Genomic DNA, 25,835 nt, shown 5'->3' on the forward strand with positions numbered 1-25,835 from the left:
TGTATCATTTTCATCCTTTTGTTTTCAAAGTGTCCATATCTTTGTATTTTAATTACGTCTCCTATTTTAAACAAATTTCTATAGCCATGTTGATAATTTCTCTCTTTTTTTTGAGATGTAGTCTCGCTCTGTCACCCAGGCTGGAGTGCGGTGGCATGATCTCAGCTCACTGCAAGCTCTGCCTCCCAGGTTCACGCCATTCTCCTGCCTCAGCCTCCCGCGTAGCTGAGACTACAGGCACCTGCCACCACACCCGGCTAATTTTTTGTATGTTTATAGCAGAGATGGGGTTTCACCATGTTGATGGTCCCGATCTCCTGACCTCATGATCTGCCCGTCTCAGCCTCCCAAAGTGCTGGGATTACAGGCATGAGCCACCATGCCCAGCCGACAATTTCTCTTTTAACTAGAATGTTAATCCATTGTCTTTCTTTCTTTTCTTTTTTTTTTTTTTTGAGACATAGTTTCACTATGTTGCACAGGCTTAAGAGATTCTCCTGCCTCAGCCTCCCAAGTAGCTGGGAATACAGGTGCCTGCCACCACACTCGGCTCATTTTTGTATTATTAGTAGAGACGGGGTTTCACCATGTTGGCCTCCCAAAGTGCTGGGATTACAGGCATGAGCCACTGCACCTGGCTAATCCATTGACTTTTAATGTAATTACTGACAAGTTTCAATTTAATTACACCATTATATTTCATAATGTTTTCCCACCTGTTTCATGTTTCTTTTTTTCATCTTTCTTTCCTTTTAAAATATATATATACTTTTAAATTATTTATTTTTTATTTATTTTTATTTATTTATTTTTGAGACGGAGTCTCGCTGTGTCACACAGGCTGGAGTGCAGTGACGCGATCTTGGCTCACTGCAAGCTCCACCTCCCGGGTTCGTGCCATTCTCCTGCCTCAGCCTCCCAAGTAGCTGGGACTACAGGCACCCGCCACCATGCCCGGCTAATTTTTTGTATTTTTAGTAGAGATGGGGTTTCACTGTGTTAGCCAGGATGGTCTCAATCTCCTGACCTCGTGATCCGCCCGCCTTGGCCTCCCAAAGTGCTGGGATTACAGGCGTAAGACACTGCACCCGGCCAAATTTTTTATTTTTTGAGACTGAGTTTTGCTCTTGTTGCTTGTTGCCCAGGCTGGAGTGCAGTGGCGCAATCTGGGCTCACTGTAACCTCTGCCCCCCGGGTTCAAGCAGTTCTGTTGCCTCAGCCTCCTGGGTAGCTGGGATTACAAGTGCCCGCCACCACGTCCGGCTAATTTTTTGTCTTTTTAGTAGAGATAGGGGTTTCATCATGTTGGCCAGGCTGGTCTCGAACTCCTGACCTCAGGTGATCCACCCGCCTTGGCCTCCCAAAGTTCAAGGATTACAGGCGTGATCTACCATGCCTGGCCAGTTTGTTTATTTTCTTAGTCCATTCTTTCCTCTCTTGGTTTATAAGTTAGGACTGTGTTTGTAATTTTTATTGGTTACTCTTGAAATTTTACTAAGCAGGCTTAACAATGCCTAAAATTCATCCATACCTTTCTTCTGGACAGCTCAAGAATCTTGGAAAACTTTAAATCCAGTTATCTCTCTTGCACTGTATGCGTTATTTTTGCTCAATATTTTAGTTATCTCTCTTTAATCCTATACATTTTATATTATTGCTATCTACAGTATTTCTTTATATTATCTTACATATTTTCCCACTTTTTTTTTTTTGCTTATCATTCCGTTTTGTATCTCAGATCTTCCTGGGGTCAGTTTTCTTTCTCTTGAGGTGCATCCTTCAGAATTTCCCTGTAGTGAAAGTTGGTTAATCATAAAGTTTACAGTTTTGTTTTTTTGAAAATGTCTTTATGGCCGGGTGTGGTGGCTCACACCTGTAATCCCAGTACTTTGGGAGACCAAAGCAAGCAGATCACCTGAGGTCAGGAGTTTGAGATCAGCCTGGTCAACATGGTGAAACCTTATCTCTACTGAAAATATAAACATTAGCTGGGCGTGGTGGTGCGCACCTGTAGTCCCACCCTCAGGAGGCTAAGACAGGAGAATTGGTTGAACCTCAGAGGTGGAGGTTGCTGCGAGCCAAGATCATACCATTGCACTCCAGCCTGTGTGACAAAACGAGGCTCTGTCTTGGGGGGAAAAATGTTTATAATAAAAAAAATTTCAAAGGATGGGTACCTTGTTTTGGAACAGTTGACCATGTTCTCTAGAGTGCCATCCTACTGTAAAAATGGATACATTTCAACGAAAGTCCTTTTTTTTTCCCCTTGGCATACTGAAGTTTTACTAAAATGTGACAAGGTGTGGATTTATTACTCTTTTTCTCCCTCCCTTCCTCTCTTACATTTTTACTTCCTTTTTGTTTGGTATAAGTTATGTTTCCTATATTTGTAGATTCATGTCTTTTATCCGTTTTGTAAAATTTCCATTAGTACTTCACATATGGCCTCTGTTTCTCCTTTCTATTCTTTCCTTCAGAGATGCTGAGTACACATAGTTGGAAACTTCATTCTATCCTCCTTCTGTCTTAATATCTTCTCATATTTTCTCCTTGTTTCTCTGTGTTACATTCTCAGTTAGTTCTTCATGTTTAATTTCCAGTTTTCTAATTCTCTCTTCAATTGTGTCTAATCCGTTTAACCCATCCTCTGAGGTTTTTTGTTTTTTGGTTTTTGTTTTGCTTTTTTTTGAGACGAAGTCTTGCTCTGTGGCTCAGGCTGGAGTGCAGTGGCATGATCTCGGCTCACTGTAACCTCCGCCTCCTGGGTTCAAGCAATTCTCCTGCCTGAGCCTCCCAAGTAGCTGGGATTATAAGCACGCACCACCACACCCAGCTGATTTTTGTATTTTTAATAGAGATGGGGTTTCACCATGTTGGCCAGGCTGGTCTCAAACTCCTGAGCTCAGGTGATCCACTTGCCTCGGCCTCCCAAAGTACTGGAATTTCCGGTGTGAGCCACCATGCCTGGTCCATCCTCTGAGTTTTTTATTTTAATTATTATATTTGTCATATCTGGAAGTTCTGTTTGGTTCTTCTACATATCTGCTTGGTATATTATGAATCTGATAAATTCAGTACTTTGGGGTGTAATTTTTTTTTTTTTTTTTGAGACGGAATATTGCTCTGTCACCCAGGCCGGAGTGCAGTGGTGTGATCTCAGCTCACTGCAAGCACCGCCTCCTGGGTTCATGCCATTCTCCTGCCTCAGCCTCCAGAGTAGGTGGGACTACAGGCGCCTGCCACCACTCCTGGCTAATTTTTTGTATTTTTAGTTTCACCTTGTTAGCCAGGATGGTCTCGATCTCCTGACCTCATGATCCGCCCACCTCGGCCTCCCAATGTGCTGGGATTACAGGCATGAGCCACCGCGCCCGGCCATAAATAATTTTTTATCTAAAGAAGAGAAACTTTGGTTAAACTTTGGGGCACTTATTTACTTTCCCACATCAACAATCATGGATTATTATGTCATGATTATGAGTGGCAAAGTCTTATATGCCTCAAGAAAACAAAACATTATTGAGTGCTATGGCATTCTATAGAGAACTTCAATCTTTGGTCATAGCATTAAGAGCTCTTGGTTTTGTAGCCTCATGAGTCCTCTTTGAAATAATCTATCTAAATCATTTTTTGTTGTTTCTGCTAACTCTTACTTATGGCATGAACCCATATGTATATTTTATTCACATCAGATCGGTAATGTGCCAGCATCGCAACAAGATTTGAAGGAGGTACATCTCACACAATAGCGTGAGAAGTCAATTGTCATGCTTATGAACCACCAAAGGATCGTGAACCCATATTCATTGGAATTAATTCAATCAATTCTTAGATCCCAAGAGCTTAGAGTGAGAAGGTTTTCCTCCAAAGTAAATTTGTGTTTGCCCCTACTGAGAGTCAAAGATATTACTAATGTGGGAGTCTCAATTTACTCTCTCTAACCTTGCAGTGGTCTCAAGGCTTAGTATTCTGATACTAGGTCTGATATAGGGATTTGATTCCCCCGTCCTTATTTTTCTTTCACAAATCAGAATTCAACCTATTGCTTTTTGTTATTCCTCTGCTTCTGGAAAATTCTCTTACTTTTTTTTTTTTTTGAGATGGACTCTCACTTTGTTGCTCAGTCTGGAGTGCAGTGGCTCAATCTAGGCTCACTGCCACCTCTACCTCCTGGGTTCAAGCAATTCTTGTGCCTCAGCCTCCCGAGTAGCTAGGATTACAGGTGCCCACCACCAGGCCCAGCTAATTTTTGTATTTTTAGTAGAGACGGGTTTCACCATGTTGGCCACGCTGGTCTTAAATTCCTGACCTCAGGTGATCCGCCCACCTCGGCCTCCCAAAGTGCTGGGATTATAGGCATAGGCCACTGTGCCCAGCTAAAATTCTCTTACATTCTACTGAGCCCAAAAATGCATTAAAAAGTACTTTTGTTGAAATGTATCTATTTTTACAGTAGGATAGCACTTCAGAGAACATGGTCAACTATTCCAAAACAAGGTACCCATCCTTTGGCATTTTTTTTTGGTTTTCCGAGACAGAGTCTTTTTTTTCTTTTCTTTTTTTTTTTTTTTTAATTATTATTATACTTTAAGTTTTAGGGTACATGTGCACAATGTGCAGGTTAGTTACATATGTATACATGTGCCGTGCTGGTGTGCTGCACCCATTAACTCGTCATTTAGCATTAGGTATATCTCCTAATGCTATCCCTCCCCCCTCCCCCCACCCCACAATAGTCCCCAGAGTGTGATGTTCCCCTTCCTGTGTCCATGTGTTCTCATTGTTCAATTCCCACCTATGAGTGAGAACATGCAGTGTTTGGTTTTTTGTCCTTGCGATAGTTTACTGAGAATGATGATTTCCAATTTCATCCATGTCCCTACAAAGGACATGAACTCATCATTTTTCGAGACAGTCTTACTCTGTCGCCCAGGCTGGGAGTGCAATGGTGCTATCTCCACTCACTGCGACCTCCGCCTCTCTGGTTCAAGTGATTCTCCTGCCTCAGCCTCCTGAGTAGCTGGGACTGCAGGTGTGCACCACCACACCTGGCTAATTTTTGTATATTTAGTAGAGATGAGGTTTCACCATGTTGGCCAGGCTCATCTCAAACTCCTGACCTCAAGTGATCCACCCACATTAGCCTCCCAAAGAGCTGGGATTACAGACTTGAGCCACCCTGCCTGGCTTTTTTTTTTTTTTTTTTTTAAAGACAGGGTCTTGCTCTGTCACCCAGGCTGGAATGCAGTTGTTCAATCATTGTTCACTGCAGCCTCAACCTCCCAGGCTTAAACAATCCTCCCACTTCAGCCTCTTGAGTAGCTGGGACCACAGGTGTGCACCACTGTGCCTGGCTAATTTTTTTATTTTTATTTCGTAGAGATGGGGGTCTCTCTATGTTGCCCAGGCTTGGTTATAAGCTTTAAAACAATTAGTCTAAAATTCATTCTTACACATTATTTAAAAAGCCAAATAGTTATAAAGCAACCCCCAACCATTATTATTTCCCCCTCTCCAGAGACAATCCCTTTTACCTGTTCTAGCTTATTCGTATGCCATTTTCTTCAATATTTCTAAATAATACATTTTTTTTTTTTTTTGAGATGGAGTCTCGCTCTGTCACCCAGGCTGGAGTGCAATGGCACATTCTCTGCTCACTGCAACATCCGCCTCCCGGGCTCAAGCAGTTCTTTGCCTCAGCCTCCTGGGTAGCTGGGATTATAGGCGCCCAGCACCACGTCTGGCTAATTTTTTTGTATTTTTAGTAGAAACAGGGTTTCACCGTCTTGGCCAGGCTGGTCTTGAACTCCTGACCTCATGATCTACCCACCTCGGCCTCCCAAAGTGCTGGGATTACAGGCGTGAGCCACTGCGCTTGGCAATAATACATTTCTTAGATTATTATTATTTTTTCTATTTCAGGCATGATATATTGACTCCTCACTGTGGAGAATGAGGATTTATCATTCCTCCCTCTCCACCTTGTCTCTGCCACATGTGAACCTTGCCCATCCCCCAGTTGTCCCAATACAATTATATTTTAACTTTAGTAAGGTTAATATTCAGTGTAAAAACTATTTAGAGCTGAACTATATAGTAATAAATGATTATCTTTCTATTTCTGCCAGACCTATTGTTTTCCACGGAGGTGGAGTTCATAATTGCCTTTTTTTTTCTCGCTTAGCTTTCTTTTTTTTTTTTTCTTTTTTTTTTAAATTATACTTTAAGTTCTAGGGTACATGTGCACAATGTGCAGGTTTGTTACATATGTATACATGTGCCATGTTGGTGTGCTGCACCCATTAACTCGTCATTTACATTAGGTATATTTCCTAACGCTTTCCCTCCCCACTCCCCCAACCCCACAACAGGCCCTGGTGTGTGATGATCCCCTTCCTGTGTCCAAGTGTTCTCATTGTTCAGTTCCCACCTATGAGTGAGAACATGCGGTGTTTGGTTTTTTGTTCTTGTGATAGTTTGCTAAGAATGATGGTTTCCAGCTTCATCCATGTCCCTGCAAAGGACATGAACTCATCCTTTTTTATGGCTGCATAGTATTTCATGGTGTATATGTGCCACATTTTCTTAATCCAGTCTATCATTGATGGACATTTGGATTGGTTCCAAGTCTTTGCTATTGTGAATAGTGCCACAATAAACATACATGTACATGTGCCTTTATAGCAGCATGATTTATAATCCTTTGGGTATATACCCAGTAATGGGATTGCTGGGTCAAATGGTATTTCTAGTTCTAGATCCTTGAGGAATCGCCACACTGTCTTCCACAATGGTTGAACTAGTTTGCAGTCCCACCAACAGTGTAAAAGTGTTCCTATTTCTCCACATCCTCTCCAGCACCTGTTGTTTCCTGACTTTTTAATGATCACCATTCTAACTGGTGTGAGATGGTATCTCATTGTGGTTTTGATTTGCATTTCTCTGATGGCCAGTGATGATGAGCATTTTTTCATGTGTCTTTTGGCTGCATAAATGTCTTCTTTTGAGAATTGTCTGTTCACATCCTTCACCCACTTGTTGATGGGGTTGTTTTTTTCTTGTAAATTTGTTTGAGTTCTTTGTAGATTCTGGATATTAGCCCTTTGTCAGATGAGTAGATTGCAAAAATTTTCTCCCATTCTGTAGGTTGCCTGTTCACTCTGATGGTAGTTTCTTTTGCTGTGCAGAAGCTCTTTAGTTTAATTAGATCCCACTTGTCAATTTTGGCTTTTGTTGCCATTACTTTTGGTGTTTTAGACATGAAGTCCTTGCCCATGCCTATGTCCTGAATGGTATTGCCTAGGTTTACTTCTAGGGTTTTTATGGTTTTAGGTCTAACATTTAAGTCTTTAATCCATCTTGAATGAATTTTTGTATAAGGTGTAAGGAAGGTATCCAGTTTCAGCTTTCTACATATGGCTAGCCAGTTTTCCCAGCACCATTTATTAAATAGGGAATCCTTTCCCCGTTTCTTGTTTTTGTCAGGTTTGTCAAAGATCAGATGGTTGTAGATGTGTGGTATTATTTCTGAGGGCTCTGTTCTGTTCCGTTGGTCTGTATCTCTGTTTTGGTACCAGTACCATGCTGTTTTGGTTACTGTAGCCTTGTAGTATAGTTTGAAGTCAGGTACCGTGATGCCTCCAGCTTTGTTCTTTTGGCTTAGGATTGACTTGGCAATGCGGGCTCCTTTTTGGTTCCATATGAACTTTAAAGTAGTTTTTTCCAATTCTGTGATGAAAGTCATTGGTAGCTTGATGGGGATGGCATTGAATCTATAAATTACCTTGGGCAGTATGGCCATTTTCACGATACCGATTCTTCCTATCCATGAGCATGGAATGTTCTTCCATTTGTTTGTGTCCTCTTTTATTTCGTTTAGCAGTGGTTTGTAGTTCTTGAAGAAGTCCTTCACTTCCCTTGTAAGTTGGATTCCTAGGTATTTTATTCTCTTTGAAGCAGTTGTGAATGGGAGTTCACTCATGATTTGGCTCTCTGTTTGTCTGTTATTGGTGTATAAGAATGCTTGTGATTTTTGCACATTGATTTTGTATCCTGAGACTTTGCTGAAGTTGCTTATCAGCTTAAGGAGATTTTGGACTGAGACAATGGAGTTTTCTAAATATACAGTCATGTCATCTGCAAACAGGGACAATTTTACTTCCTCATTTCCTAATTGAGTACCCTTTATTTCTTTCTCCTGCCTGATTGCCCTGGCCAGAACTTCCAACACTATGTTGAATAGGAGTGGTGAGAGAGGGCATCCCTGTCTTGTGCCAGTTTTCAAAGGGAATGCTTCCAGTTTTTGCCCATTCAGTATGATACTGGCTATGGATTTGTCATAAATAGCTCTTATTATTTTGAAATACATCCCATCAATACCTAATTTATTGAGAGTTTTTAGCATGAAGGGCTGTTGAATTTTGTCAAAGGCCTTTTCTGCATCTATTGAGATAATCATGTGGTTTTTGTCTTTGGTTCTGTTTATATGCTGGATTACGTTTATTGATTTGCATATGTTGAACCAGCCTTGCATCCCAGGGATGAAGCCCACTTGATCATGGTAGATAAATTTTTTGATGTGCTGCTGGATTCAGTTTGCCAGTATTTTATTACGGATTTTTGCACTGATGTTCATCAGGGATTTTGGTCTAAAATTCTATTTTTTTGTTGTGTCTCTGCCAGGCTTTGGTATCAGGATGATGCTGGCCTCATAAAATGAGTTAGGGAGGATTCCCTCTTTTTCTATTGATTGGAATAGCTTCAGAAGGAATGGTACTAGCTCCTCCTTGTACCTCTGGTAGAATTCGGCTGTGAATCCATCTGGTCCTGGACTTTTTTTGGTTGGTAAGCTATTAATTATTGCCTCAATTTCAGAGCCTGTTATTGGTCTATTGAGGGATTCAACTTCTTCCTGGTTTAGTCTTGGGAGGGTGTACGTGTCCAGGAATTTATCCATTTCTTCTAGATTTTCTAGTTTATTTGCGTAGAGATGTTTATAGTATTCTCTGATGGTAGTTTGTATTTCTGTGGGATCGGTGGTGATATCCCCTTTATCATTTTTTATTGCATCTATTTGATTCTTCTCTCTTTTCTTCTTTATTAGTCTTGCTAGCAGTCTATCAATTTTGTTGATCTTTTCAAAAAACCAGCTCCTGGATTCACTGATTTTTTTTTGTGTCTCTATCTTCTTCAGTTCTGCTTTGATCTTAGTTATTTCTTGCCTTCTGCTAGCTTTTGAATGTGTTTGCTCTTGCTTCTCTAGTTCTTTTAATTGTGATGTTAGGGTGTCAATTTTAGATCTTTCCTGCTTTCTCTTGTGGGCATTTAGTGCTATAAATTTCCCTCTACACACTACTTTAAATGTGTCCCAGAGATTCTGGTATGTTGTATCTTTGTTCTCATTGGTTTCAAAGAACATCTTTATTTCTGCCTTCATTTTGTTATGTACCCAGTAGTCATTTAGGAGCAGGTTGTTCAGTTTCCATGTAGTTGAGCAGTTTTGAGTGAGTTTCTTAATCCTGAGTTCTAGTTTGATTGCACTGTGGTCTGAGAGACAGTTTGTTATAATTTCTGTTATTTTACATTTGCTGAGGAGTGCTTTACTTCCAACTATGTGGTCAATTTTGGAATAAGTGTGATGCGGTGCTGAGAAGAAGTATATTCTGTTGATTTGGGGTGGAGAGTTCTGTAGATGTCTATTAGGTCCACTTGTTGCAGAGCTGAGTTCAATTCCTGGATATCCTTGTTAACTTTCTGTCTCGTTGATCTGTCTAATGTTGACTGTGGGGTGTTAAAGTCTCCTATTATTATTGTGTGGGAGTCTAAGTCTCTTTGTAGATCTCTACGGACTTGCTTTATGAATCTGGGTGCTCATGTATTGGGTGCATATGTATTTAAGATAGTTAGCTCTTCTTGTTGAATTGATCCCTTTACCATTATGTAATGGCCTTCTTTGTCTCTTTTGATGTTTGTTGGTTTAAAGTCTGTTTTATCAGAGACTAGGATTGCAACCCCTGCCTTTTTTTGTTTTCCATTTGCTTGGTAGATCTTCCTCCATCCCTTTATTTTGAGCCTATGTGTGTCTCTGCACATGAGATGGGTCTCCTGAATACAGCACACTGATGGGTCTTGACTCTTTATCCAATTTGCCAGTCTATGTCTTTTAATTGGAGCATTTAGTCCATTTACATTTAAGGTTAATATTGTTATGTGTGAATTTGATCCTGTCATTATGATGTTAGCTGATTATTTTGCCTGTTAGTTGATGCAGTTTCTTCCTAGCCTCAGTGGTCTTTACAATTTGTCATGTTTTTGCAGTGGCTGGTACTGCTTGTTCCTTTCCATGTTTAGTGCTTCCTTCAGGAGCTCTTTTAGGGCAGGCCTGATGGTGACAGAATCTCTCAGCATTTGCTTGTCTGTAAAGGATTTTATTTCTCCTTCACTTATGAAGCTTAGTTTGGCTGGATGTGAAATTCTGGGTTGAAAATTCTTTTCTTTAAGAATGTTGAATATTGGCTCCCACTCTCTTCTGGCTTGTAGAGTTTCTGCCAAGAGATCTGCTGTTAGTCTGATGGGTTTCCCTTTATGGGTAACTCTGGCTTAGTTTTCTATTAAGTTGTCACTAATTCAATACCCACTTCATGACTAATTGTCTGAATCTCCCCTTTGCATGTTCAGAAGCATCCAGTATTCTATCAGTTCATTTCTTGGAGAAGTCTCTCCCTGAACCATCCAGTCCCTTGAAGTCTGGGCTGCTGGTCCTTCAGTCAGTGGCACAACTGGAATCCTGAACTCTCCCTTCCCCAGCATTCTGGGGATTCCCTTCACCTTTCCCTTGTGATCAGTGTCCTGTTTTCTACATCCTATGACTTTTCGTTTCTAGGTATGTTTCTATGTTTGGATGAGGCATATCTGCCAATGGCTCCTGAGAAATGGCTTCCTTCTGAAGCATAGAAGCAACTTTTATGAACATAATCTCATTTTTTTCTAATTTGGCTTGTAAAGAGTAGAGATCTATTTGGAGTCTAAACCAAAGGAGTAACTCAGAATTGTGATTTGAGGAAGGCTTTTTCTTGGGAACCTAAGTTAATATTCTAGGATGTCACTTGTGGGCAACTTAATTTGATACCAGCAGTCTGAGTTAGTGGAAAGGGTAGAGGGCTTGGCAACAGAAAACTCATTTAAATTTCCCAGTTTTGACACTTGCTAGCCAGGGAATTTGAGTCCTGTAATCTCAGGAGCCTCTGTTTCTTTAATCTATCCCATGAGGTTGGTGATAATGAAACACACACCACCCACCACAGGGCCAGCTGTGAGGCTCAAACAGAAAAGCCCTTTGTAAACTCCCAAATGCTACATAAATAGTGTCTTTAAAAAAAAAACAAAAAACAGTGGTGTCATTTTTAAAGAGGTAAAGCTTAGAAAATTTAAGAGAGTGAGTAATTAGTATGTCCCTTAAGCTATCTCTTTAACATACGGGAGCATAATTCGATAGTCAGGAACTTTAGAGCCATATTGCTTATGCCTGTGTCTGGATTCTGATAACATTTTGTCCTAACAATGTGACCTTGGGGAAATTAATTCCACATCTTTGTACCTCCATTTCCTCTTCTGTAAAATAAGAGTAAGGATGGTAAGAGTAGTATTCCACCCCACAGAATTAGATTAAAGGGGCCTGACATTTGTAAATGCTTAGAGCTGTGCCCAGCACATATAAGTGCTATGTGAGCATTTGATAAATCCATACATAGCCATTGTCTTAACCATGCTCCCAAACAAGGGTCTGAGAGCATCAGTTCAAGTCTCTGGTGATTGATTGCTTTAGAATGCCAAGACTTACTGGTATTGATTATTACCTTAGAGTCCTGACTCTCACAGGGTAATATATTGGGACAGATAGGTTTTCTCTCTAAATATCATGGAGTTTGCCAATTTTGCTATTTTTAAAGCTTCCCCCCTCAATGGTAGACAAAGAAAAGACTCTAATGCCAGAAAAATGCCACTTTTCCACTTAAGCTCCTATATAGATTTCTTAACATGAGGGGGCTGGAAACAGCCATCTAAGAAAGATCTTATTTTTTTCCCTCCAGAAGCCAGAGAGAAAAATAAATCGTTTTCTTGAACTGCTAAACAATAGATTTTTACTTTGCATTATTGTGCCAGATACGTGAGCAGTTCTCGGAAGAAAGGGAATAAGAAAAAGTCCAGAGAAGGCAGCACCATCTGGCTGAGGACAGTTCAGAGCAAGTGGGAGCTGGGCTGGAGGCTGGGCACTGAGCAAGACCCACACACAGTGACCCTTCCCCACCATGGGAAACAGGAATGGAAGGGCAGCCGCAGGTGGGCTGGGATTGTCTGGGGAGAGCTGGCCACCCTCAGTAGAGTGGGCAGGGGAAGCACCTGGTTGAGTGGGGATCAGAGCAGCCGGTCTCTTCTCAGCCACCTGCTCCACGTGGCAGAGTACTCGGGGCAGCCAGGAGGGCCGCCTTGTTGCAGCTGCCTTCCACTGTGAAACACAAGAGGAAGGCAAATGCCTTCTAAGTGGCAGTCAGTGCTTTGGCAGTCCCTCCACCCCGCACCCCACCCCACGCCCCACCCCTGGAGTTTCTCAACTGGGCCATGCTTTTTGAATGCTTTTCCTGCCAAGGCCTAAAAGAAGGTGAGTGGTTGTGGAGGCGAGAACAACTGGAGGCCACGTTGTAGAGAAGGGAGTGCAGCTATGACCCCCACAGTGAGCCCCTTCCTAAGTGCCTCTTCCCCTAACAGAAATTCCTGCAAGGCCTCCTGTAGTCACTTGTTAGACTGCAGAACCGGGGAGGCACTCCATTTGTCAGTGTGAGTTGCTCAGAAAGAAACACCCAATATCAATCAAAGTTATTGGCTTATTATTACTCTTTATTATTACTTTATTAGTACTCTTTATTATTATTAGTTTAATTGCCATACAGATGGAGGGTCCTTTCCACCTGAGCGTATATATTCTCTCTACTTTGTGCTCTCATTTATACTTCTTGTGCACATGTGCATACATCACACACACACACACACACACACAAGTACGTAGATCTTAAAGCCCCATTTATGCTTACATAGACATACCACACACATACATGAATCCATTTGGCTAACTTTTAAATTCCTCAGTGCTTTCACTTTTGTTGAAATAAATTAGTAGAGCAGCTAGGTGTATACTTCCCACAGCGAGCCAGTGAACTAATGTGCAGGGAATGATTAAATGTATACAGGGGCATGGGGAGCCAACTCCTCTTCAATAGGGGTGTGAAATTAGGATGGGAAGGCTCCTCTCCCAGGTGCCTTGCCTTTATTAAAAGACTTAAGAGCTCGGGAGATGTCTTCAATAGGAATTAGGATATCTGAGTCTTTCTGAAACAGTGTGGAAAGCTGAACTGTGCTTAGGAGCTCTGCAAGGTCTTTTTGATCCTTAAAGGTTCTGATATAAAAACCTATCCAGGTTTTTATAAAAGTAGTAAAGTGTTTTCAGTCTTTTATTAATCTCTTCATACCCTTAAATAACCTTTCCCCTTTTGAACAGTAATTGTTAAAAAATAAATAAAAAACAACAAAAAATTTTTTCTCATTGTTTTATTCTTCAAACCAGGTATCCTCTTAATGCAAGGATTCAAATATCTCTATTAGGGTCATAATAGTCAGCAATTTCCATTTAATGAGCTCAGCAAAGTCTCTTTACAAAGAGATGCAGGCTTTAAATTGCCAGTTATTTCTTTTCCTGCAATTCCTAGGAATCCAATTAAGTAAAACTGAGTATGATCTATAATGTGATATATCTGGCTACAGAAAGCCCGGGCCTAGGCAATAAAACAGATCTTTGAGCTCCAGCTCAAAATTAAGATTAAAAAAAAAAAAGAAAGAAAGAAAACACAGCTTAAATGATTCAAAGCTTTTTAAATGTGGAAACTGCATCCATTTCCTCTAATATGAAGTAAGAAATAGCTTGGAGACTATGGTGAAAATCATTAAAGTTACTTATTTCAAATATAGCTACTAATTAAAATCTCTCCATTGGACCAGGACCACAGGTGACTTTTACAAAATAAATTTAAGAGGTTTTGGTTTGCTAAATCTGTGACTAAAGAATCAAATATGTGGCCAGGTGCTGTGGCTCACACCTGTAATCCCAGCACTTTGGGAGGCCGAGGCAGGCACATCACCTGAGGTCAGTAGTTCGAGATCAGCCTGGCCAACATGATGAAACCCTCTCTCTACTAAAAACACAAAAATTAGATGGGCGTGGTGGGACACGCCTGTAATCCCAGCTTCTCGGGAGGCTGAGGCAGGAGGATCACTTGAATCCAGGAGGCAGAGGTTGCAGTGAGCCAAGATTGCACCACTGCACTCCAGCCTGGCTGACAAGAGCAAGACTCCATCTCAAAAAAAAAGATTCAAGTGTATATAACCACTGCCAAAATAAAGAGGAGATAGTGTGAAATCATGCAGAGAACATGCTTCATTTCAAAACATAGTATTCTTTTCAGGTTTTAAAAATTTAATTTGCCACAATTTATAACAAAGTATTAAATACTATATTTTCATTTATTATTATTATTATTATTTTGAGATGGAGTCATACCCAGGCTAGAGTGCAGTGGTGCTGTCTTGGCTCACCACAACCTCCGCCTTCCGAGTTCAACCAATTCTTATGCCTCAGCCTCCCGAGTAGTTGGGATTACAGGCATGTGCCACCACGCCTGGCTAATTTTTGTATTTTTGGTAGAGACAGGATTTCACCATGTTGGCCAGACTGATCTAGAATTCCTGACCTCAGGTGATCCGTCTGTCTTGGCCTCCCAAAGTGCTGGGATTATAGGTGTGAGCCACCACACCCAGGCTAAATACTATGTTTTTAATAATAAATCAGTGGGTGTATTTTAAGTCATAATTTAATATTGTGATTTAAAGACAGAGTTCAGCAATAATATCGTACTTTTGCCATGTATTTTTAAATACATCAAAGCTTCTCAGGATGGTGGTAGTGGTGGTTTAAATCTTATTCTGTACCAGCTATGCAGGCCGCATGGTGTTTTGCTGATAAAAGAGGAGGAAAGTGTGGCTCGTGAGGAGCAAATGTCAAGTCAGGAATTAACTCAAGACACAGCCTGCCTTTCTGCTAAAAATGTGCTATTTCAAATATGTTTTTGCAGTTTCCTCCATGTAATGTAGTTGTGTTAGCCATTTATTGGTCAGAAATTAACCTCCAAAAGTTAACAGTTGGGCCTTGAATTCTCAGCCAAGTCTAGTCTAAGAAGGAGCATATTCTTGGGCAAGTTATTGATTAACTCCAGGTAATTAAACCAAAAAGACTTTTCTAGGGCCAGAGATAGTGGCTCATGCCTGTAATCCTAGCACTTTGGGAGGCTGAGGACGGAGGATCACTTGAGGCCAGGAGTTGAAGATCAGCCCGGGCAACATAGTGAGACCCCGTCTCTACAAAAAAATATATATATATTACCCAGGCATGGTGGCATGTGCTTGTGGTCCCAGTTACTCAGGAGTCTGAGATGGGAAGATTGCTTGAGCCTAGGATGTTGAGACTGCAGTGGGCCATGATCATGCCACCACACTCCAGCCTGGGTGACAGAGTGAGAACCTGTCTCAAAAACACAAAAAACAAAAACTCTCCCTAGACATTTGTCAGAAAAGCTCAAAAGCCTAGAGAAAAAGATGAGCCAGGGACCTGGCAGGAGATAAAAGGACAGCTTTGTCTTTGGTTTCCCAAAGACTATTCAAGAATTGGAGGGTGAATTCTTGGAGCCTCCAGGGGTAGAAGAATAATGAAACTAGGTTTGAACACCAATAGGCATTCTGCTGAGCATTTCATCTAAGCCCCCTGCCATTTTGCAGGGGAAAGCTGATAACCTGGCCCAACTGGTGCAGGTCTGCAGGGCATGGGGCAGGGCGGAATGTTGTCAACAGCTTCTCTTTCCTAGAGATGTGGATGGATAGGCACACAGGGGAAAGCAAAGTAGAGAGGGCCAGTAAGTGGAAAAAAACTGTTCCACATAGTCAGAGCAAAGGGAGCCTGAAGTGGGTATGAGAGCCCAAATTTGTGGTCAAGACATAAGAGGATTAGGGAGAACTGATCTAGGAACTTCCACTGGTCAGGGCCATCATGGCTCCCTGTGCCGGTAGCCATGATTGGGCTGCTTCACTGGAGACATGCTGCATGCATCAGCCTTCAACTTTGAGGGCCACAGGTGGGGTGGGCACTAACACATCTCCTTCCTGGGTTTGGCTAGAGGACAGTGGCCTCCTTGAATTTTGGCCCATTCCTAAACCGAAGGCAGTTCCCCACAATAGTTCCTTCCAGCCTCTCCCCTTCCTAAGAGGGCCAGGCTGTGGAGCTGACCATGGTGCTGAAGATGATCTGAGATTGATTCTAGAGAACATTTAGGGAGTACTTCCTGTGTGCTAGCACTATTTCTAAGTGCTCTGCATGGGTTAACTCATTTCATGTTCATAGCAACTCTATGAAAGAGGTGCTATTATTGTCCCCATTGACAGATGACAGATAAGGAAAGTGGAATACAGAGAGGTTAACAAACTTGCCCAAGGTCACACAGCTAATAAGCAAGGAAGCCAGGCAGTCCATACCCCAGAGCTGCACTTTGATCACCACATTTGCTAATGAAGGTTATTAACAGAGCCACACAAAACCTGTTGGATTTTCACTTGTCCAATATCATCTTAGCAGAAGTGAGCCAAGGTTCCCCATCTCAAGTTGCCAGGCAGGTTGCTGTGGGGTGGCATCTTGGAGAGTCGGACACAGTAGTGTAGACTGGTTGGGTACAAGCAAAAGTGGGCAGCCCACCTACTCCATCTGGGCAGTCACCACACCCTAATGTAATGACTTATTTCATACCTGCTTCCCTGGTAGGCTCTTGGCTTTGTGAAGAGGGTGCCATGGTACCCCCATTGCTTACCAGGGTGCCCGAGACATAGTCATAGTAGGTATTTAGCAAATGTTTTATGAATAAATGGGTTACATGTGATCAATATATGGTAGCTGTTATTAATTTGCTATTATTTCAACATTGATAGAAGCACCATGTTGTAGAAATTATAGTCCCTTTTTATTTTATATTTGTCATGCCCCACTTTGGGAGTTATATAGAGTTCAGAGTGCATCTTAGTCTCATATAGATGCATGTGTGGAGACAGAAATGAAAGAACTCAAGTCATGAGTTGAGCGATTTTAATGCCTAAATACATGTATGACTGAATTTTTGTTATATGTTAGATTTGGGATCTTATACTACATTTAAGATTTAAGATCTTTTAGTATCTCAGGAAGGTAGTTCCACTGACATGAAAATAACTCTGAACTGTCTCTTTTAGAGGATGTATAAGCATTCCATGTTAACAGAACTTGCAGTGGCAGTTAGAAAATATCCCAGTCAAATTTCTGGTTTTGGAGCTGAGTTTATTGCCTGTTTCTTGTTTGATCTTATTCAAATCATGTTTTTGTTGTGTTGTGTTAATATATAAAAGATTTCTATGTCTCCCATGTTAGCTCTGTGTGTGTGTGTGTGTGTGTGTGTGTGTGTGTGTGTGTGTGTGTGTGTGTGTGTGTGTTTAAACAACACTCCACAGCTGAGCTCTTGGAGGACCAGGCCTATTTTGACAGCTCCCCTTAGTCCGAGTATCACCAAGCTCGTTCTCTGCCAGTATGTTTCATGTGATTTTGTGGACATGTGTGGCACGCCTGTGCAACTTGCAAACACCCATACATTATTACAATAATAATTGGGTTTTGATGCAACTGGAACTCAGTACTACCAAGCTGCCAGCATTTCCTTTTGGCTACCAGTACTAGGCAGGAAAATTATAGCCTAACTGTCTTCCTGTTTATTGATAAACAAAGTGGCCAGCCCAGCAATGGAGCCTGATTAGCAGTTTGCACCCTTTGTGAAAGGATAAACAGAACCCTACTGTTTTCTGTGTTTGACTGCAATTTGCATCTTTAAAGAGGTTGGACTGCCCTGAGATTCATGTTCAACTTGAGTGCCTGGATATTCTTTGATATGTTACATGTCAGCCTCCTTGTTTTCCTCTCCTTCATCTTGAAACAATATTTGCCAGTGTTTCTCTGTTCCCATCTGGCTTACCATAAGCTTCCCCATAGTCACCTATCTGAAGAAGGAAGGAGGGGAGAGGCAGGAGAAGAAGTATTTCTCTTTCACTGCGCTCAAATTTTACATTCCCAGAAGGCCCTTTAATGTCATCTCAATTCCATTTTTTGAAGAGAGAGTAATATAAGAATGAAGACCCAAAGACAAAAGAGAATCTGCTTACTGCTCTCTTTGGCCCACGGGATCATGTTTGGGCTCGTTCCCCCTCCATCATCTTCACTCACTCAGCAAAAACTGCCTTCCCCCTTTGTAAAGTGAAATGTGGTATTAGCCGCCTACCTCAAGTTTGGTGAGTGTTCCGTTCTGAAATTTATTCTAACCTAATTAGATTCTTAAACTAAATGGTAACAGAGCAAATAGTTGGCTCCCTCTGTAATTATTTTCCAGTGAAAGAAATGAAGATCATTTTAATTGGAATTTGCATGATGTAAAAGAGAGTATTAATACACGTAAACATCCATTAATCTGTTTAAACAAACTTTCCCCGTAATCCTTACCGTATGTAAACAACATTTGTTCTGCCTTAGAAATATTGTATGATTGGACCCACGAGACTCCAGTTTTCCTACTGAACAGTTTCCTTTTATAACTTCAAAAGAAATGTTGTATATTTATTGGAGGTTGTAGGGTGTTAAGTGTAGTTAGACATAAATTGTACCTCAGCTATTTTGTGAATGCCAATAGGGATTAAATTAGATTTTTATAGCTGCTGTAGAAGTCTATTTGGTAGTTAACAAGTGGGATTTTTAAATCCTGGGAAACATAATCCTATTATAAAACAGGCAGCTGAATTAACATAACCCAGGAAGGGACTCTTCGTGGATCAGCATTTTTTGACAATAACAAAGAAAATCATCAAATTGTGTGGGGATATTACATGCTTTTCTCAAAAGTAAGAACAGCAAATTGGGAAAAGGAAACAAGAAATGGCCAAACATGTTATTACTTAGAGACCACTTATTTTTAAGGGAAAGACAGTGGAGGCTGGGCAGTAAGCTGAATAAATGTCTGCTATTTTCTGTGAAGTCAGTAACGCTTTTTCAGTTATTATCAAACTCTTGAATCTGAGAATTATAGAGCTGGAAAGAACTTTGACATTTATTTAATTTTTATAGTCCTATTCAAATATTTACTTCAAACACTTCAGAAAGATGGATATATCTCACATATATACATATATACATATACCTATAAATATATACATGTATATTGCATGATATACACACATTCACACACACACACACATACACACACTTAATAGTGTATGAGTGGCCTTTTTAAAGAAGAGCCTCTCTTAAGTCTTAGCAATTGGTTTTCACATGCTGGTGAGGGTGATTATTAGAGCTTGCAGGACTTGCCAATTTTCATTTGCACGGATATCATCTTAGCAGATAATCACATGGGCATCAATCACTGGCATATCATTGTGTTAGATAATTGCATGTGCATCAATCATGTGTGTATCTGGAGCAAGTCATCACGTGGGCTTCAATTTCATCTATCTGGAGGAAGGTAATTGCGTTGGAAGCAGGGAAGGGTGTGTCTACGTGGCAGATAATCACATGGGGATCAATCACATGGGTATCGAGGTAGATAATCCTGTGCAGATCCATCACATGTACCAAAGTGGCTAATTACGTGGATATCAATCATGTCATCAACACCCTGGTTTTCTGGTACAGGTTACACGTGAAGCACACATGTTGTGTGCCTGCTTATGTGGGAGAACAAGTCAGATGTCACGTGCACCCACCCAGGGGCCTTGCAGCGGTGTGGTGTGTGAGGAAGCTGGGCCATTCAGAGCGTGGCCCTCCTTCGCAGAGCGCTGGAAATGCCATGATTAGGGATCCTGTTGAGATTCTTTTCTTTTAAGGTTTTGGCTCCTGCCAAAAGGAAATGTTCCTGGGAGAAACATGACTGCATGTAGAACGTGCAGTTTGTCGTCCTCCCCTCACCGGCATCTATTTTTTCCTCCTTCAGACCTTGCCTCCCAATTCCTTCTCGCCCACATGGTTTGGGTGTGGCTTCAGCCCCAGTGGAGTCTGGGGTTCAGGACCAACCAGTCAGTGCACTGCATTCCACTGGCTACCATGATTGGCTCAGTCCAGGACACATGACTTCAGCCAGTCCAATCAGAGTGAACATCAGGCTTTTTGGGGAGCAATTGACGGGAGAGTTCATTTCTCTCTGAATTTTACCTGAGGAGGTGAGCTTGGCGCTGCTGCTGCAACCAGTGCCTGGGAGAGCCTGATATGTCCAGGCCCCAACAAATGGAGCCAGAAATGAAGCCACCTACAGAAATCAGATCTGAGAGGTGGAGAGAAATCCTGTCCTGAGGATACTGCTTGGGCCTGATTTCAGCAGTCCCTGAAGCGAAATCCCTGGCCTGGAAAGGCTCACCTGAGCCAATACAATCCCTTTTGGCTTAAGACATAATTGTTTGGCCTGGTTTGGTAGCTTACGCCTGTAATCCCAGCACTTTGGGAGGCCGAGGTGGGTGGATTACCTGAGGTCAGGAGTTCGAGACAAGCCTGGCCAACATGGTGAAACTCCGTCTCTGCTAAAAATACAAAAATTAGCCTGGCATGGTGGCGCATGCCTGTAGTCCGAGCTACTCAAGAGGCTGAGGCAGGAGAATTGCGTGAGCCCAGGAGGCAGAGGTTGCAGTGAGCCAAGATTGCACCACTGAACTCCAGTCTGGGCGACAGAGTGAGACCCTGTCTCAAAAAAAAAAAAAATTGGGTTTCTGCCCCCTTGCTTCAGAAGGCCCTAACTGATAGGATAAAATCATCTGAGTCTTTCCTGAAGAACAAAGTTTCATAGCAGCAGCCCCAGTAGGGGAAGGAGCAGCTCTGAGGGTGTAAGTGAGGGCAGAAGGGGAAGCTGAGGCTTAAATAACATCACCGCCGCCCTTAGTATAGGCCTTGAGCTGCTCTTGGCAACTGTCACCAGGTGCCCCCCCTCCACAAGTCCCTGTTGGAGTGCCCCAGTCTCCTGGCCTCTAAGCATCTGAGCTCAAGCTGTGAGGAACGTTTGTTAAAGACTTTTAAATGCAGGCTTAATGTTTTCCCTTTTCCCCCTGTCTATTCTTATTACTTTGATATTTATCAAATACAGTTTGTAATATTAATTACACATTAATGTTGAAGTGCAGTTCCCATCACCAAAATAAATGAAAAAATAGTTAGGCGTCCTCATGGCAAGAACCATACTGTTCCAAGGCATTCTTTTATTGCCATTTCAGTACACAGTTGGATTTTTTTTTTATCAGCCTGAATGTGACATCTGATAATTATTGATTTGGAAAGAGACAAAAGTTTTGGAAAAGAAAGTAATAGAAAAGAAAGAATTTTCCTTGAAGTTAAATAGACTATTTCTTAGAAAAGCAAAATGGGAGTTTATATGCTTTGTCTACCAAATTCTATGTGGCTAACAGCTTGTGCCTTTTCTCCTTCAGTTTTTATTCTTGTTACTAGTGTCACTTTCTGCATATGCTAAGGTTTATAGGAAGGTAGTGTGACAGTTGATAGAAACACCTAATAAGAAAACACAGCCGGGTGCAGTGGCTCACACCTGTAATCCCAGGACTTTGGGAGGCCGAGGCAGGCGGATCACCTAAGGTCAGGAGTTCGAGACCAGCCTGACCAACATGGAGAAGCCCCTTCTCTACTAAAAATACAAAATTAGCCAGGCATGGTGGCGCATGCCTGTAATCCCAGCTACTCGGGAGACTGAGGCAGAAGAATCTCTTGAACCCGGTAGGCGGAGGTTGCAGTGAGCCAAGATAGCACCATTGCACTCCAGCCTGGGCAACAAGAGCGAAACTCCATCTCAAAAAAAAGAAAACACACATCACTGAAATTTACTTAGAATCTTTTTTTAGTCCCTTTGGGCTGCTATAACAAAACACTGTAGATTGGGTGGCTTAAAGAACAAACATTTATTTCTCACAGTTCTGGAGGCTGGTACCTCCAAGATCAAGGTGCTGGCCAGTTCCCAGTGAGGGCTCTCTCTTCTTGGTTTGCAAGTGGCTGCCTTCTTTCTGTATCCTCACATGACCAAGAAAGAACTCATCCCCATCACATTGGGGATTAGGGCTTCCATGTAAGAATTTGGGGGGATATATTTAGTCCATAGCAATCTTAAAACCTCATTTTAATTTAATAATTCCAAACTCTTTTTTGGTTGTCGTTATCGTTAAATTTCACTCAAACTTTAGACATAGCAGAATGTACCACATTTAGTTTGAAATTCACTTATTTTGGGGGGGTCCAAACTCTAGTTGAAGTTCAGATAAACAATAGGATGGCTAATGGGAAAGGGGGGAGCTATAATGCTTCACTCATTCACAGACCTCATTTCTTAAGTCCCTCTCACCAGTGCAGTACACAAGTTCTCACTTGCTGCAGGTAAATATTTGTGAAATGAATGCATGTATGAATGAATGACTCCATAAATGACTGGTCTCTGGCTGGAAGGCATCCCCAGGACTTTAGATGGGAGTGTGAGAGATAGACAGTGTATTCTGCACTCCAAGCTGCTTGTGTGCTCTTCCCTCTGCCCAGCATCCTTGGGTCTTGCTGGGAACATCTTAACTCACGAGGCCTTCCAGGACCACTCAGACTCACTTATCTTCCTGGCTTTATATTCTACATGTGCTATATGTACTTTCTGTTCTGTAACATGCATCAAACCTCAAATACGCATACAGCGCTTACCGTTCACACTAGACTGGACACTGCAGGCAGGGATTGGGTGTATATTGCCAGCACCCAATGCTTTCCCAGCATGTGCCACTTCATTACTCTTAGTGGAGGTGGGAATGGCATGATTGTGGTGGACTCTCAAGATCTATCCCACTTCTCTGTAACCAAGCAAATCGATAACTCATCCAAACTCAAGGGCTAAGTCTGACTAGACCAACAAGGGGTAATTCAGCCCTCCTTGCCAGCCCTGACTTTTCATCACCAGTGACAGATGTGGAGTGGCTGGCTGAAGGTTTCTAGGAAGGTTTTCTTTCCTCTTAAGAGAAGGCCATGGCAAATCAGCCTTTCCTTTCTGCTAACAATGACAAAAGGATGTGTTGCTACAGTCACTAAGGATAGCTTGCCCTAGAACAAAGGCAACATTGTGGGTTGGAGAGTGAGTAGAGAATGAATGGGCATCCTTGATGACACTGCTGAACTTCTGGCTTCACCAGCCCATCACTGGATGTTGTCACATAAATGTCGTTAGTGTTTAATTAAGCCAGTCTGAATTTGGGTTTCCAATCTTCCAGCCCAATGTATCCTAACTGAAAAGAAACTGCAGTGGAAAGCCTATGGGCTTTGGTGTCCAATACATTAGATTTGATTCTTCTTAGCAGTGTGAACTGACCTGACTTTCCTAATATGTGTAATGGAGAGAGTAATACTTCTCACCTGGGATTGATGTGTGGAACAAAGAAAATATGTATGTAAAACACTTACCAGAGTGCCTAAAACACAACCAATGTTGTTTCTTTTCCATTTAGGAGATGGTTCACTTGTTGATTTGGGGGGTCCAGTGGGTTGAATTGATCAACAGTGAAATGAATAAACTCTCTGGTCCTTTGCACATGAACTGTCAAGTAGTTTACCATCTAGTATGGAAGTCAGATAGACATTCACGGTCATACTAACAGTGGGGTTCGACTACAGTCCTAACTGGAGAACAGTGTCCAGCTAACGGAGGTTGAGAGTACTGATCAAACCACACCTGAAGGCTGGAGTGCAGGTCTTGTAGCCGTGAACTAGAGAACAAGAAACAGTGGAAGATGCTGCGGATGTTAATACTGCAGAAAAGATGACCAGAAAACAGAAACGACTTCAAAGAGAAAAGGGAGTGAACTCGTTCTGTGCTGCTTCAGAGGGTGGAGTGAGGACAGACCCCATCAACAAAGGACGTAAGCTTTCACTCAACAGGAGAAATAACTGTCTGAGAATTAGCAGTGCACAAGGGCAGAGAGCGAGCGCCTCATCAACAAAGCAGCTCCCCTTCCCAGCAGCCACTCATCAGGAAGTCCTGCTGCAGGAGTTTGGGCCACATGGCCCCCAAGGGCTCTTGCAAAGATCTGGATTTGACATTAAACTATTCAGCAGACTCTTGTTGTTTGGGCTACAGTAGGTGGATCTAGAGAGCTTCTCTGTTGGTTATACTGTCGCTGTTGTTTTTCTGAATTCCCTCCATCTTTTTTCTGACTTCCTCTCTTGTTGGCCACTATAAGCACCACCCAAACTGACCTTTCACCTCTAACTGTTTTTTTTTTCCATGCTCTCTTGATGATCAGAGAGATCCTATACATGAAGACAGAGTAATGGGATTTGTGCAGCTGCAGTGCAGTTTTTAGGGACGTGAAAGGCTCCCTTCCCTGTAGTCTTTCTGTCTCGCCTGCCTTTATACCTGAAATGTTCCCTTTTCCCTCATCTTTCAACTAAGGCATCGCCTCCAGAAAATACTTGATAAATGTCAATATAGTAACTGGTAAGTTGTTAATATATCACCTGTGAGGGATATCATATTAATGCCATATGCTTTTTAAAAAATGTGATAAAATATGCATAACATACATTTTACCATTTAAACCATTTTTAACTGTATAGTTCAGTGGCGTTAAGAACATTCACATTGTTGTATAATCATCACCACCAGCATCTCCAGAACTTTTCATCTTCCCCAACAGAGACTTTACCATTCAACAATAACTCCCCATTTCCCCCTCCCGTCCCTGGAAACTCCCATTCTGCTTTCTGTCTATATGAATTTGACTACTCTAGATACCTCATAGAAGTGGAATCATGCAGTATTTGTCCTTTTGTGACTGGCTTATTTCACTCCGCCTATTGTCTTCAAGATTCATTTGTGTTACAGTGTGTATCAAAATGTCCTTCCTTTTTGAGGCTGAATAGTATTCCATTGCATGTATATACCACATTTTGCTTATCCACTCATCTGTCAATAGACACTTGGGTTCCTTCCACCTTTTGGCTGTTGTAAATACTGTTGCCATGAACATGGGTGAACAAGTGTCTGTTCAAGTCCCTGCTTTAATTCTTTGGGTATATCCCCAGAAGTGGGATTGCTGGATCATCTGGTAGTTCTTTGATTAATTTTTTGAGGAATTGCCATACTGTTAATAGCATATACTTTAAAAACCTATATATTAACCAAGGAGAAGAAAACAAGTTAATTTGAAGAGAGTGAGAAAGTGTGAGTGTCCAGAGCCTACTGAGCCCCGGAAGTCATGGATAAAAACAAGAAGTGAAGTCAACACTCTCGGTGAGAAAGGGAGCGGTACTGACAAGAAACTTCTACCACCCCAATGTGCCCGGTTGCTCCCACGCCCTCAGGATACTAAAGCTGGGAGGAAGGAGGGGGCGGGGGAGGCGACTCAGAGGGAGAGCTACTGAGTGCCTGCAGGGATTATTTCGAGGAGGTGCTTTTGCATCCATTAACTTATTTAATCATCAAAACAACTCAGCAGGTGCCCTTATTTTTATGGACAAGTCTTGTCAGGTACTTAACATTTTTAATTTTTATTGCTTTTAAAAGCAATGAAGAATATCTTTAAAAGGGAAGAAATAATTCTGAATCCACCAAGCTCACACAAAATTCACCTCAATACTGCCCTATTCTTTTCCAGTTTTGATC

General features: G+C 41.8%; 1 protein-coding gene and 2 non-coding genes across 16 annotated transcripts in view; 1 reads left to right on the forward strand and 2 right to left on the reverse strand.

Moving 5' to 3' along the window:
• Positions 1 to 25,835, forward strand: part of CLYBL (citramalyl-CoA lyase) — a 290,169-nt gene that overhangs the window by 173,989 nt on the left and 90,345 nt on the right. The window lies entirely within an intron of this gene.
• Positions 3,490 to 3,616, reverse strand: LOC112128649 (small nucleolar RNA SNORA25). The gene has a single exon (XR_002911138.1). It is a non-coding gene; the product is annotated as a small nucleolar RNA SNORA25 (small nucleolar RNA).
• LOC112128663 (small nucleolar RNA U13) lies at positions 3,687 to 3,790 on the reverse strand. Its single transcript, XR_002911152.2, has one exon. It is a non-coding gene; the product is annotated as a small nucleolar RNA U13 (small nucleolar RNA).

The sequence above is a fragment of the Pongo abelii genome, chromosome 14, assembly GCF_028885655.2.
Source record: "Pongo abelii isolate AG06213 chromosome 14, NHGRI_mPonAbe1-v2.0_pri, whole genome shotgun sequence".
In the NCBI taxonomy this organism is placed as follows: Eukaryota; Metazoa; Chordata; class Mammalia; order Primates; family Hominidae; genus Pongo; species Pongo abelii.